The 15716-nt window shown below is 46.6% G+C and overlaps 1 protein-coding gene across 5 annotated transcripts in view; it reads left to right on the top strand.

The window, feature by feature from the left end:
- The window catches only part of Erg (ETS transcription factor ERG), a 101866-nt gene that overhangs the window by 7570 nt on the left and 78580 nt on the right, over positions 1-15716 (top strand). Inside the window, exon 1 of one of the 5 annotated variants that reach the window (XM_085832071.1) lies at positions 5653-6103. The exons of the other annotated variants lie outside the window; for them this stretch is intronic. The gene's annotated coding sequence lies outside the window, so the exon portion shown is untranslated. Of the gene's footprint in view, positions 1-5652; positions 6104-15716 lie in introns of those variants that run through there. 5 annotated transcript variants of the gene reach the window in all.

Genomic DNA, 15716 nt, shown 5'->3' with positions numbered 1-15716 from the left:
GTTCATTTTGTATCCTACTGGGCTTTATTTTTAAATGATATATTTAGTCTTGGACAGCTTTGTATATTTATACAATGTATATTATGCATAGTCATATACCATTTCCTCCCTATACCAGTACCCTCATCCCATCTCTCTCCCAACTTTATGTTTTTGTTGTTGTAAGTATCCACACGTCCAGTTAATACAGGCCATGCGCAAGAAATTCTTGAAACAGTGTTTCAGAATTTGTCAACATGGCGAGTTCATGTCTCAATTTGAGGCATGTTTCTTAAGACATTGCTTTAAGAACATGTGGTTTCACATTGCGTGGCTCTCTTGGGAGGTCCTGTGTGTTTGAATAGCAGCCATCAATAACACGGAGGCTGCACAGGACACCACAGCCCACAATTATCTGTAGCAGCGAGGCACTTGATACTTTATTTCCTTTCTCCATCATTGTGCTATACTCTGTGAGAAAGGATTGATTTTATCATTCCTACAAGGCAGGCACAGATGCAGTCACAGAAGGGTGATGGGAGAGGCAGCTCCTTGGGAGGGGGTGACCAGATCCTCAGCCTGTCACAGTGGGACCTCAGTAGGAAATTGGCCTCTCTTGGACTTTGTTCTGGTAGGAGTGGAGCTGGAATCAGAGCTCTGGTCCTCTTTGGGTTTTGGTAGATGATCTCGGGACTCACAAAAGGGATCATGGCAGTGCTTCAGCCAGTGGAGACTGTCTGTGTGCCTAGCCAGAGAGCTCTCAGCAGGGATTCAAACTGTGGACCTGGACAAGTCAGAGCCTTTCTCACCTGGAAAAACCCTCACTCCCACATGTGTTACTGTAGAGTGGAAGGGCACAGGAGCTCAGAACTCCCGGAGACATACAAACTCAGTGAATGGAAGCCATTTATACCCATGTCCAGGTCAGCTTCCTGTCCTATCATATTTTTTCATTGTCAGCACCAGTTTGAGAGTTCAGCTTTTCAATATCCAAGGAGCTCCTTTGACCCTTTTCTCTGAGGCACTCTCCTCTCTCTGTTAAGAGATAAAAGCTCTGACAGAAACAGTTGTTCCCAGTACTGGGTGCTAGAGGTGACCTGCCCCACTCCTGGGGAAATGCCCGATGCTGCCTTTGCCTGATCTGAGCCTGTTCAGGGCAGGCCTGCTTTCCTTCCTCCCTCTCCTTCTCCCTCTCCCCCATTCACCTTTCCATCCCTCTCCCTCTTCCCTCTCCCTTCTCCTCTTCTCCCCTCCCTTTCCTATCCCCTCTTCTTCCCTCCCCTTCCCTTTCACTCTTTGTGCTCTCTCCCCCTCCCCTTCCTTGCCCTCCCCTCCCCCTCTCTCTCCCCTCCCCTCCCCCCTCCCCACCCTTTGCTCTTTCTCTTTCTCATTGGCATCACTGTGAACCCTATAGGGGCTTTTATAAAAGACAGAAAAATGGACATCAGAGTAGAAGAGGACCCTGAGTGTTCACTAGTGGAGGGTCCTTGTTGGGTCTGGTCCTCCGTATCACCCTCATCCAGGGAACTCAGATGGAACAGGTTTTCAAATTCGCAGTGTTAAAAGGCAGAGAGATGATGTCTCAGGAGAGTTGGCCTGGGCCTCATGCAGAAGTCATCAGCACCCGGCATGGCTTCTCTTCATCTTGTGTGGATGCTTAGAACTAAAAACATATTTACAGTCATCAAAAATTAAAAAAGAAACAATGCCTGAGGTCAAATACAAAGGACTCTCAGAGTCATGTGACTCTAAGGAGTTATTCTCACCACCTTGAATTAGCACAGATAGTTGTGTAGGCTTGACTCTATTTAGGGCAAAGGGGATGAACTGTGAAGGTTCTAAAAAAAGGAATAAAGTCCACGTTCCTAGCGCCACCTTCCAGCTGTAGAAGCCCTGACTTGTCTTCTTCAGGTCCCTCAGAGGAATCAACCAGTCCAACACCAGTCCTGCATCTGCCTCTCTGGACTGGCTTGCTTTTGAAGCAGAAGCCCATGGCTACTGGTTCTTACAGTCAGTGGTTATGAGAGAGAGAGCCACATAGATTTTTTAAAGCCCTGTTCTTTGGCAAGGGAAAACATCTTTTTTTAGACCCTGTGTTTACTGCTTTGGTAAACAGCAGAACGCTGCTCCAGCAGTTACCTTGAGGATAAACGGTTTGTAGACAGACACTTCCTATACTTGCTTCCTGTCCTGATAGCCAGGCCAACCAGAGGCAAGGGTGGCAGGAAGCACTCCTTGTGGAAGCTTCCTGCCAGTGCAAGCTCTTCTTTATTCCTTGTGTCTCTTCCAGTGAGATCAAGACCAGCTCCGGATTTTCACGGGGTGTGGGGTGGGGGTGTGGGGTGGGGGTGTGGGCTGTGTGGGGTAGATTCTGTGTTTTGTAACAGGTGAAGAGATGAGGCTTTAAAGTGATGACTTTATTGTCTGTTACTCAATCTTGGTGTTATCTCATACACAGACAGGCCAGTGCTGTGTCCTGGGGGGTGGGGTAAGTCTCTCCAACCTTTTTGAGTCACAGAAAGAGATTTATGGCCCTAAGTTCTCCCCAAGGTTAGATGAATATGGCATCTAGTGTTGTTTCGTTTAAAGCAACTATAGAGCTAGCTCTCTTTAGTGGGGGCCTAAATCACCAGATCTGGATACAAAGCCTGTTAGCTCACGGGTTGTTCTCCGTGCCCAGGGAGTAAATTGTTTAGGCCCCTTGAAGCAAAACAAATAAGACCAAGAAGCACAAACACTGAACAATAGGGAGTCATCCATTACTATCTACAGGATATGTCCTCAGCAGCTGGCCCTTTGTAGGGGGGAAAATGTTTCAAGTCAACAAACAGTAACACTGGACAATAAACTAAACACAATAAATAGCACCCAGGAGCCCCTGACTCTAGTCCTGGCAAAGCCCCAGAGAATTGTGTTCACAGGCCCAAAACAGCCTGCTGCTCCTGAAGCCTCCTGCAGAAGTCAGGACTTACTATCCTCTAAGTAGCCCCACCCCCTGCTGGCCCTCGCTGCTGGCCCTCACTGCTGGCCCCCATCACTGCTGACCCCCTCACACAAAGCAAGGGACTCCTGTGAGGTTTGTAACACAGTGACAGACACCAGTGGATAGGGAAGTCTACTGGTCCTGTAGACACAGGGTCCATAAGAGATGGTGACTGCCCCTGGGAGCAGAGACTAGCAGAGACTAGCAGAGACTAGCAGAGACTAGCAGCAGAGACTAGCAGCAGAGACTAGCAGCAGAGACTAGCGTTCACTCTGGAACTGTTAGATACAGATAAATGAAGGAAACAGTGTTGCATGTGGGTGCTTACTGACATGATTGTATCCCACAATAATTTCTATCTACACAGCCCCTCGCTATACTGGTGTTTGGGTCTTTCCTGATGCTTCTTTCATTTTCCACATTTGCAGATATAACATTTGAGAAACGACATGATTTACTGCTCACTTCCTGTTCCTTTAGAAATGCAGGCCCTATGTTGCCTTTTTTCTTTCTTCCTTTCTTTTTGTCCTTTCAGGACTGGGAATTGAACCCAGGACATATAGTGCATGGGAGACAAACTCTCTAATGACTTATATCCACTCTCGGAAGCTTGTTTCTCTGTCTTACCGTCCTGTGACTGTTTGAAAAGTGTGAAGCATACATGAGCTCTGAGCAGCAGGGAACATAGATGGGCAAGGGTGAGCTCTCTAGGTATTAAGTTCAGTCTCTGTGTTTTGAAACTAATTATTTTAAAATAAAAATAATTTTAAAATAAATAAAATATTTTTATTATCTTTTTTCAAAAAGATACACACACACACACACACACACACACACACACACGCATACAGGTGCCTGCAGAGGCCAGAGCTGTCAGATCACTTAAAGCTGGAGTTACAGACTGTTGTAAACCATGTAATATCACAGTTAGAACTGGGCATGGATCCTCTGCAGGAGCAGGGTTCGCACTGTCAGGCACAAGCCATCTTTTCAACCCAGTCTCTTTAATTTTGAGACAGGGTCTCGGTGTGTAGCTCAGGTTAGCCTTGAATTAGTGACCTTCTGCCATTCCCAAACTGTTTGGATCATGTCCCATCATAGTCAGCTGTATGTTTATTTTAAAAACTTACATGATATCTACTTTTCTGAGGTAAATCGATTGTCTTTCCCAGTTGTAACTGATTCTTGTGTTTTTCCTTGAACAACGGTGCATTTTGGCCCTTTAGAGTTTTGTATAAAATGGGCAGGCTGTGAGACATGAGAGATACAGCCATGGGACCATCTGGTAGCTCAAAGAAAGACCCAGCCTTGAGTAGTTGAACTCGGCTCCCTTTTTACAAGCCCAGGAAAACAAGAAGGAAAATCAAGATGGGGACAAAAAAGGCACTGGCTCTCTGTCAGTCCTAGACCCTGTGTGTGTTCTGGGCAGGGGAGGCATTGCAGTTCTCCAAGGAGGAGAGGTAGCCAGTGTCTGGAGCAGCCCTAGAGGTTAACAGAACATGAAGTGTTTACCAGTTCCCAGCCTTGGAGGCTTACTGAGAGGAAGTAACAGCTCCTCAGGAGGCTGAGTCAAGAGGATTGAATGCTCAAAGACCTTCCTGGGCTGCAGTGTGGTCCAGAACAGCCTGGGCAACTTTGACCCTGGCTCAAAATAATTAAAAGTAGAAAGAGGGCCTAGGGTTGTTGCTTAATGGTAGGACACTTGTCCCACAAGTACCCTGAGTTCAGGCCTTCAGTCAGCAGTCTCTGTCTCTCTGTCTGTCACTGCTTCTCTGTCTCTCTGTCATTGTCTATCTGTCACTGTCTCCTTCTGTCTGTCTCTGACTCTGTCTCTGTCTGTCTCTGCCTCTGACTCTCTATGTCTGTCTCTGACTTTCTCTCTCTCTCTCTCTCTCTCTCTCTCTCTCTCTCTCACACACACACACACACACACACACAGACATATCTATGTCACACTAGTCATGGTCAGAAAGCCTCCAGTAAGGGCTGTGAAGACTCACTGCTCTGAGCCCCAGGTATTACATTACTCCATCGTGGTGCTGATTCCTGGTGAGACATGCATCTCCAGTAAATGTCAGTCTAATGAATGAGTAACTGGCCCCATGGTGGGGTCTGAGTGATCGTGTGGATAAAAATGAGGTGGTACCGGCGGATGAGGAAATAATCTTGAACACTCTGTTCTATTTTCACATCGTGGGAAATCGAGGTCGTTTTATTTTAGGTCCTTTTCGAGGTGGATGCACAATTTCAGCATGTATTTTTCTTCGATAAACCTACACGTTTCTCCGTAGGTGGCTTAAATGATGACTTTAATATCTGACTGTACGTGTTTAAGAGAAGTGACACGAGCCTTTGTACACATATAAGTAACGGTAAAGCTGGTGTACTACTCAAGAAGTTAGAAAGTTCATGTATTTGTTCTCTCCTCTCACGTTACACTTTTCCTAGGGGTCAAGACTGCTCCAGATTTACTGTGAGCAAAGTTCCGAGGTACAGCACCACATAAGCGCAGGTCTTCATTTCCGATATGATTTCTGTGTATTTAACAGGTTTAGATTCTACCTATAACCAACATCATCCACTGGCTTTCCACCTGTAACTGACGGGCTTTGCTTTGCTTAGCATATTGTTTTCAAGATTCTTCCACCTGGGGGCAAGTGACAGAAAAATCACCTCCCCTCCTTTTGATAAGAGTTTCATGTAGCCCAGGCTAGCCTGGAATTCTCTTTGTACCTAATGTTGACCTTGAACTTCTGACCCTCCTCCCTTCATCTTCAAGACCTGAGATGATAGTTTTGTGACTCCGTGTCTGGTTTACACAGCCCTGAACATTAAAACCAGGGCTTCATGAATGCTGGGCAGATGTTCTGGGAATGGCATCCCCTGTCTGGTGTCTCATTTCTTCAGAGATTAATAGTTCTGTCCGCATCACAGGTTCTTCATTTCTTTCACACACTGAGGTTGTTTGCCTATCCTGTTTAAGGTGAACAGCGACTGGAGGCTTGTGGTGAGCTCAAGGGACTGAATTTCCCTTGAACATATATGCAAGGACTGCCGGAACATATGGTAGCCATATTTAGTGTCCTCGAGAACCCGACAACCAGAATTCTCTTGCCTTTTCCGTAGGAGGCATCGGAACAGGTATGAAGTGCCATCTCACCATCCTAGCTGTGGTCTTTATTTCCACAAATGTTGAGTACACTGAGATCTTCTGACTACCTGTTGGGCCATTTTTAGGTCTCCTCTGGGGGAAGAAAATACCTGTTCGGGGTTCCTTGTGCATGCTTGTGCTGGCAAAACCGTGCAAAGCCTAGCAGGGTTTTTCAGGGAGCTTCTCTGGTAAGTGTATGTGTCTCCTCTGGGCTGTGAGTGGAGATGCTCCTGCTAGAAAATTAGAAGCAGAAAGGCATCTTGCTTGACACTTGGCATGATGCAGCAGCCACGACTTTCACTGAGGGACAGCACCTTCCTCCCACTGTGTGGTCACCTGGGGTCTGCCCTGAGTCCTTTAGATGTGGTTTGCTATATAGTCCATTAAAGAAATCCTTTTAGACATGAATTAATGAGAAACTGTAGTGCGTGTGCTGTGACAGAGACTGTTCATTTTTCTTCTGTTACTGTAGTGACATGCTTAAAGTGTCGGTGGCTCTAATTTAACCTCTTAATCATTTGTGGTGCTCTCCAAATACTGGCTCACCCCAAAAGTTTCCAAAGCAATTGGAATTTGGCAGCTTATATTACTGGATTTTTTATACTATATCTACAACAATTATGAAGTAAAGTTTATTAGTAGTTAAGTTTATATATTCAACTACAAAATAATCTTTATAATAGAGATGAATTTCAATAACAGAGAATAAATAACATGTTTATTAAATCTTAAAAATAAAACTGGATAACTTACTGAAGTGTCAAAATGTACACATATATTATTTAATTTGGCAAGTCGTATGGATTAAATGTTACATAGAAAATGATGGAAACGGGGCTAGGGGGATGGTTTAGTGGCTAAGCGTGATTGCTGCTCTTCCAGAGGACCTGAGTTCAGGTCCCAACACTGACCTCAGGTAGCTTATGGCCCAGACACCTGCAACCCGAGATCCAGGGGGTGCAACACTTCCTTGCAGTTTCCACTGTCACATGGGACATACATTCATACACATGTGCATAAAACTAAATGTAATAAAAATGAATAGAGGAAATGGTAAACTTGTAATCTTCGGAGAAACTTGGAGTATTCTGTGATGGTGGTGGTTAAAGATGTTTGCTTGGGTAACGATGTATCTACACGTAGTTTTCAGAACAACAACAGCAACAAAAATACAGAGAGAGTCCACTTACTCTTTACCTAGTTTCCCTGAAAGGTCACACACATCCTTTTAAAACATTACTTATTCATTTGTAATTCCTTACATGTATAATGGGCTTGGACCATAGCCTCCCGTTTTCTTTTCTATGTCCTTTCTGTCTCCCACTGAACCATTTCTTTTTAACAAGTCTCCCCTGCCCACTCTCATGTCTTTTTCCTCTTAGAACTGCTGTGTTCGGTGTTGCCCATAGGAGCAAGATGGGGCCTTATTTACTCGAGTCAAGCAGGACAGCTGCCCAGCGGTGACAGCACTGCAGCAGGGGGCCCGTTTACTTTTTACTTTTTCAATGAACATTCTTCAGTTGCCATTTCGGACTTCATCTCTTCCTTGTCTCCCCAGCTCATGTAAACCTCCAGGGATGTTACCAAAGGAATGAATATATGAGGAGACCCAATGTGTGTGCAATCTTTCCCCACCCCACCTAGCTAAAACAAGTTCTAGTTCGCAAGGAATCAAAGTAAAGGAAATGACTTTTATTTGGGAATCAAAATATTGGAAGCAACTTGCCTGGTCACTGAGAGTCCATTGTGTCCTGGCCTGATTGCATTTTGGATCTGTAGCTTAATTGTTCTTGGATAATTACAAGCAAAGCAGGATTTTTTTTTTTTTTATTGCCAGAGGAACAGGAATGCGTGGAATTAATTGTGGAGTAATTTGCTTGCAATTATTTGTTGGAAAATATTAGGGAATTACATTCTAACTTTTAACACTGTTTTAAAACAACAGTGTTGGCATTTCCTCTAGGCTCTGCCCCACGGTTACCTAGCAACAGCCAGGTGTGCCTGGCTCACTATAAAAGGGACTGCTTGCCCCCTTCTCACTGTCTTGCTCTCTTGGTCTTGCTCCTCCCCCTCTCTCCCCCCACTCCCCTCTCCCACCCCTCCACGTGCTCATGGCTGACCTCTACTCCTCTTTCCCACCTACTTCAGGGAGAAGGGATGCCTCAACATGGGCCCACAGAGGTGCCCTCTTCCATGACACCATACGGCACCTCCACCAAACACATCTCTCTCTTCTCTTAAAAAAAAAAACAAAAACAAAAACATAGAGTTTTCAGAAATCTAAATAATGCTTGTACTGTTTGCCCCCTCCCCCTCCCCCCTCCCCACAGTGGCACTACCCTCTAGGATGTGAAGGGGCACATCTCCCACCGGTACAGGGCGGGATTCTCCCAAGCAGAGAAATCAAGGCATGAACTCTTAAGCACAAGGGTTCACATGAAAAGGTTTATGAAGAAAAATACATAGTCCAAGATCTCACTGCTCTCTGGTGGCTATGTCCAGGGAGGAACTCAGTTCTTGGCATAAACCCAACACTTAGGGACGTTTCACTAAGATGGTAAGGCAGATGTCAGGTCGTGTGATGCCCTAAACTGGGAAAGTGTTTGTTACCAATAGCAGCCACATTGGGATATCGGTTTAACATGGAAACTCTGACAAAGTACCACCCTCCACCCCAGACTGAGTTCCAATCACCACACCTCCATTCGCTCCCAATTAGGGAAGACAGATGTCCCAGCTGCTGTCAGGGCAGGCTTCTCACAGACGTTCTGAGGAACAGACCCCATGCCTCTTCTCTGACCTTGACTGCCTGCCCAGGATACTTGTGTTCCCCTTCAATCTACCCTTGGCCTCCAGTCTGTGCACTCTTCTCTCTCTAATAAGGATGCTCTCACCGACTCTGGGACCAACTTTAAATCAGTGTGGCCTTCTTGTAGCTGTTCATTACGTTGGTAAGACCCAGCCTCTAAACAGGCTGTGCTCTGAGATCACAGGTGGGTGGATATGTAGGCACGCTGTTCACACCTCAGGCAAGGAGGAGTCGCAGGTCACATCATGGAGGTCCAATTCTGCCCTGCACATAGTCTCCTCTTGGGAAGAGAGGGGCTCAGGTCCCCGCCTTTTCCTATCAGGTAGAGCACGGATGCCAGTGGCCTGACTTTCATGGCTGCATACTAATGACTCCGTATTAACAGTGTTCTAGAAGGTAGGACTGCGATCCATTTTATTAGTGGGGAATAAAGAAACTCGATAGCGTGGCAGCCTCCACCAGGCACCCGGTAGCTCCCATGTGATAATCAAAACGAAATCACTGTAGGGTGAAGCATTCACGCTGCAGCTGGTTCAGTGTCACAGGATACTCAGCGTGATGCTGTGGTTTCTCTTATCACTTGACTTAGTGATGGCAGGAGAGGTGTGATGCAGACTCACAGTGCTGCTGAGCACTCCAGAGTTGCTGCTCTAGCAGCCCGTCATCCTTCGTCTTTTTGCCCTACCTACCTGGGCAGATGAGCATGCTAGTCACTCTTAGGAAAGTGGATGTGTGGCTTTCTTCTCAGAAAGACTTCATAATGTCCTAGATCCAAAGACTGAACTCCTGAAAACAGACCCACACTCTGACCTAATCGGGCATCATCTCTTCCTTCTTGCTTCTGTTGTCTCTGGCATCTGCTGAGGAGACACACACTGAAGACTTGAGTCTAGAGGTGTGGCGTGCCCTTCCAGGTGCTGTGTTTTCTGAAGCGGCTCCATTTCTGAGTTCAGAACTTCATCTTGCCGCTAACGCTGAGGGCTCTGTAAGATTAGGAAGCAGGCTGTGGACTGTGTCACGTGCATAAGTTACGTTGTCTGCACGCTCTCGAGTTCCTTTGCCCGAGGGGGTTGATCAGGGATGGAAGCTTATCCAGCCCACATGGAGCTGCCTGTCTAGCCAAAGAACTAAGTGATGGGTAGAGATGGGATGGCGCAATTAAATCTTTTTTACATATAAATCGGTGGCAAATACAGGGGCGAGGCCCCTTGGGTGTGGGATTTAGACTTTCAAAGCTTGTGCATGGATGCTCAGGGCTTGTTCTCCTCAAAAGGCAAATAGGCACCATTAAGCATATGATGGCAGGTTTGCCGAGCACGCCCTTGTTTCCGGGGAAATTTTTCCCAATCTACAGTAATTCTTCTCTATGTGACTCACACCTGTGCCATGCCATGCTCAGAGCCTATTTTTGGGCTGGCCTATACCCAACCGTGTGGGTGAGGTAACCATAGAAACATGTTTGGCTGAGCACAAACATGTCCATGTCCACCAGGCCTCAAGCGCCAGGGCTTTATCCACTGGGTTCAAAGTGGAGATAAGAACACACAGGCTGTGTAAGAGCTACATTAGGGCAGTGTGAAAACTGTGTTAAAATCCCCAAGGTAGATACATTTACTTAGGGCATGCTAAATAAATGCTTTCAGATTTCCTTTATTTTAAAATGAAGGTATAAGTTGTGATCCTACTCACAGGCAAGTTGGTCAATGGATCATTGGTCCCTCTATGGTTTTACCTATGTACTTTGTTATGTCCTGTCTTTTTTCTTGTCTAAATACTGGTTATGGTAGGTACCCCGTATCCATTTGTAGCCAGTCATGAACATGATCTGATTACCTGCTTCCCTAAGCATCAGATGCATGGGCTCAGCATAAGCTAGTCCTAAAGAAAGCTACCGCCTGGATGATAAGATAAAGGGCTGCAGATCCTGCTCGGGGTTCTCAGAGCTATTTTTAACTGGAGCTTTCCCACTAGATGCCCTAACCTTTTGGTGCTTCATGGGGCCCTCTTTGGTTAGCTCCGTCCTTACAGTGTGTACTGATAAAGATGAGATCACAGGCTTGCTGTTTGTGAAGCCGGTAACTTCTCAGAGATTAAAGGGGACAGCAACTCTGTCTTCTGGGTCATGCAAATGATTCTGTGGTCCACAGGCAGGGAATGTAGAGGGAGACCACTTGATATATTTCTACTAATGCACGGAGGGAAGAGAAAGCCCCAGGTTGTCTTCCAGGGGCAGACAGCCCTAGAGCAGCGGTGCCTTCTTCTCCTAAAGCTGGATATTTCATTCAAAACTTCTCAGTGGAGCTTTCTGAACCTGAGGGCCGAGGTTACCAGGGTGGTCATCAGGACGCTGCTGTGGTCCGCTCTTTCCCCGAACTTGGTCATCTGTGCACATCTGTGAAGGGGCCGTTTACGTGGAATTCAAATCTGGTTGTTTAGTCTACATGGAGCAGGGGAGGATTCTGTCTCTTTAATATTTATAACGGTTGGACAGAACTTGCCGGGTGAAGGTTAATTGCTCCTCAGTTTAAGCAGCTCCCTGCCCAGATGGGTTATCAGGGCTGAACACTCGTTACAAGATTAATCTCATTTCCGACAAGACTTCCCTTTCCTTCAACTGATTTCTGCCCAGCCATTGGGGCTGTCATCGGCCGTTAAAAGGAGGGTGGGTCACTCTGGGACAGAAGCACTGGTATGCACAGAAACAATGCAGAGCAATGTCCTATCTTGGGGACATCTTTAGGAGAACACATTTCAGCCCTGTTGCGAAGGCCGCGGCTCATAAACAGCAAGGACAATTGGAGCACTCGAACCAACGTGCTCGGTGACAAATTTCCAAGGTGGTTTCATAGTCCCTCCCTCGCTGCAGGATCCTGCCCTGGACACAGATCCACACGTTGGGCGTTGTTGGTTTGAAGGTCTTCAAACAGTCATATTGTGATCAGTTTCATTTCTGAGGACCCCACCTAGGCAGGGAGCAGCTCACACGTCATACTCTGAGCCATTGTTGGGAATGAGAGGCATAGCTCAGAGGAAGCTGCCTTCAGGGACCTTAGTTGACGGCGACCCAGGCAGCAAGGAGTCTGTGTGCCTCCTCCCACTGTGCACTGGGCACCCATTAGGTGGCTCCTTCAGTGAATTCCCGTGAACACTCAGGTTTGTGATGAATCTCAAGAGACTTCAGTACAGCTAATACTAACGTGGTGGTCGTTTCTGTGTGATGCGTGGGAGGCAACTCATTGACCTGGTCAGCAGTGGTATTCCACACATCCACTAGCTGAGGCTATACAGGTGGATAACCTGGACACCAGTCCAGTAAAAATGGAGAAGGCTGCAGCAGGGCAGGGATGTTGCACATAGAACCTGGAACAGAGCTGTACTGAGATGCCATGAGGCCAGGAGGCCAGAGGATGGAGCTTAGGGCTCTAAGCAATCAAGGTGACCAGGGTAGGTTAGCAGGCAGACATGCAAAGGAAACATGAGAGCAAGGCTTATTGATGGAATACTGAGTGCCAAGGCCTTGGGGCAGGGACAGCCTTGGGGGTCTGAGGACAGTGTTCCACTGATCACCTGGCTCACAGAGGAAGCAGAGGAACAGAGGGGCTGAGAACCCCAATAAAGGATCCCCTGATCTGGTTCTGTCACACAATGTTAGACACCGGGACCTCTCCATATTGAGGAACACACCCTAGGTGTGGGGAACCAGTTAAACAGAGGTGCCTTTGGCGGGGGGGGGGGGAGGCTAAACTCAAGGATGTAGAGGAAGTTTAAATCACTCAGGTTACACTCTTGTGTCCTGGTCCTGGTTGACTCTGGGCCAGCCTGGCTTTCGAAGTCTCAGGTTTCCTGAATTGTGACATGGCTCTGAGACCTGTCAGTGGTGGCTCTCTCAGGGACCTGTCTTCAGGTTGCATTCAATCGCATTCAAACCAGGCGGCTGCACATGCTAGAATCCTGATGCTTGCTGACAGGAAGCTCCAGGCATCTCACCTAAGTTGCTGAGCCTCCATTTCTTGGTCTTTAAAATGGGCTTTGATGTGGTGCCTATTTAAAAGGTTGGCATGTGGATATACATTCATGCCCACGGGCCCTTCTGATGGAGCCCAACACACAGTACTTGCGTTATTGCAGTGAGCTGTTAACAATTACAAAGGTCCCATGCTGTCTGTGTGTTTTCTTGAGCTAGATCCATCCATTTTTCTGAGCAGAATGTGGTAGCTTCCTACTCAGCCAAGAGACGTTTCCAGGGACATTTTCATGGAAGTACTCTATGTGTCTCACAAGTCAGTTATGTGATTTGAAGAGATTGTGTGTGTGTGTGTACATGTGTGTACGTGTGCGTGTGTATGTATGTACATGCATGCGCATATATGTGTATTGATGTGTATATGTAGCATGCATGCATACTTGTATGTATGTACATGTGTGTGCATATATATGTGCATGTGTGTGTGTATGCATGCATACGTGTATGTATGTGTCCTTGTGTATGTATTCGTGCATGTATATGTATATATGTTTTTATGTGAATGTGCCTGTGTGTATGCATGCATACATGTATGTATATATGCATGTGTATATATATGCATATATGTGTGTAGGTGGTAAGCCCCACTGTGTGATAGCCATGCCCAGCTTTTTACATGGGTGCTAGAAACTGAACTCAGATCCTTGTGTTTGGCAAGCAAGTGCTCTTTCCCATGGAGCCATGTCCCCAGCCTTGCTGGAGGAGACCTTTAATCCCTGCAAAAGCATGTGGTATTCAGAGAGAGTAGCCAGAAAAAAGTGGGACTGAGGCTTTTGGGTGACATCTCATCTTACCTCTGAGGCATTGTGTCACCCAGTGCTATGATCACAGGTCCCTCTCAGGACAAACAGATATGCAACTGCCCTCCAATCACCAGGAAGGCGGTGTCTGAGGACTTGGGTCTCTTCACCCTCCCTTCCTTCTTGGCTTCTCTGCTGAGAAATTCCCCATTTCCCTTCTTCTGAGAGTTCTAGGGAACCAACAAACCGGAAGTGTTCTGAAGAGGGTGAGAGGAATGGGCCCACAGGAAGCTCTCAGACGAGCTCACTTTTGTTGGTGGAGTCAAGTCCACCATGCGTCTCACCCTTACAGTTACTCTGCGGGTGACTCATGAGTCAGCCAGAATTGCCACTCCCGGCTTGCACTGCGATTTCTGGGAAACAAATTTTTCTTACATGATATATTTCCTTGTGAGTAAACTTTGAGCTAGGCTCTTCATCATTGCTCATACTGGCTGAGGAAAATATCAGTTGGCACATTCATTCCAACTTCCTCTCTCCATCCCTCCCCCTCTCTCTTTCTCTCACTCACTCATACAAATTGGTGTGTGAACATGCATGAATATATATGTATATGTATATATGTATACACACACACACATATATACTCTAACTATATGGATATATAGATGATATCTTACATATTATTCATAGATACAGCATATATACATATCCTATTTATAGATCCACTATATATAGACATGTGTAATATATTCATGTTTAAGTTCCAAATCCTCTAATTTGATAGAAGAGAACATAACTAAAATTTAAAATGATATAGCTTTATTTCACAAATTTATACCTCCCCTAAAGCTGTGTCCTTGAGAAACACCCTTTCTCCTTCTGCCTGTTCCTCCCCACGTGCAGTGCAGAGGAGTCCAGATTTGAGTCAGTTTCTCACATGTCAGTCTAGGGTTAGGCTGGAATCAGTGCTGCCTCATCACTGGCTGGTGTTAAGTAATGATGGTCTCCTCAAAACTGAGAACAGCTGTCGAGGAGAATCCCATAGGGGATATCAGTAATAGAGAGAACAGGAGCAGAGGCAAGCCAGAGAAGACAAAGGCTGTCCAGCTAAGAGCATCCCACCAGGGGGCTGGACACCATTGCAAGCCACCTAGAAGACTCCCCTGGCCTGACTCAGCTCAGCACAGTGACCTTAATGTGGCCGTTCTGTTCTGCTCTGGGGACTTTGAAAATCTGAGGTAGCCGCCCTCTTCTTACTTAGTTCAGCAAGCTGAGGTCAACCTGCAGCTTCTTGGAGTTAATAGGAGGGTTCAAGGTGACCCAGACAAGCACCATCTGTGCCCTCCCAGCTCTGCAGGGCACAGAGGCTCCTTTTAATCTACTCCCCTTTATAAGGTGACAGAGGCCATCCACAGATATGGCTTACATCCTAAAAAAGGATGGCTGAACTGGGCCTGGGAGCCAAGTCGTCTAAGTCCTCATTAACAATTCTGAATCACTGTAATTATCTGGTCTTGTTCGTGGGATCCTGGTTTTGTTAAGATTCCAACACAGGTAGAGCTAGGTAAGCCAGGTATATGGAAACTCTCTGTGAAAACTATGCAGCACTTTTTACAAGTTTGATTTTTTTTCCCCCAAATGGTTTAGAAAATGGAGAAACTGCACTTCTGTGGTGATGTGCCATCTTTGGATGGCCGCTGTGTCCTGCCCCTGTGTCCCCTCTTGCCCATCGTGCCGAGATGAAGTCAAGATGTGGCCATGCATTCAACCACCTCCCCTCTCCTCTCCTCTCCTCTCCTCTCCTCTCCTCTCCTCTCCTCTCCTCTCCTCTCCTCTCCTCTCCTCTCCTCTCCTCTCCTCTCCTCTCCTCTCCTCCCCTCCCCTCCCCTCCCCTCCCCTCCCCTCCCCTCCCCTCCCCTCCCCTCCCCTCCCCTCCCCTCCCCTCCCCTCCCCTCCCCTCCCCTCCCCTCCTCCCTTTATTTCCATATCTCTTTGTCTCTCCACTGTCCAAGAAAAGAAAAAAAGAA

Source organism: Mus caroli, unplaced genomic scaffold (genome assembly GCF_978045245.1).
Source record: "Mus caroli unplaced genomic scaffold, Mus_caroli_1 scaffold_17, whole genome shotgun sequence".
Classification (NCBI taxonomy): domain Eukaryota; kingdom Metazoa; phylum Chordata; class Mammalia; order Rodentia; family Muridae; genus Mus; species Mus caroli.
The sequence above is the reverse complement of the archived record's forward strand: the minus strand, read 5'-3'. Positions and strand labels throughout refer to the sequence as shown.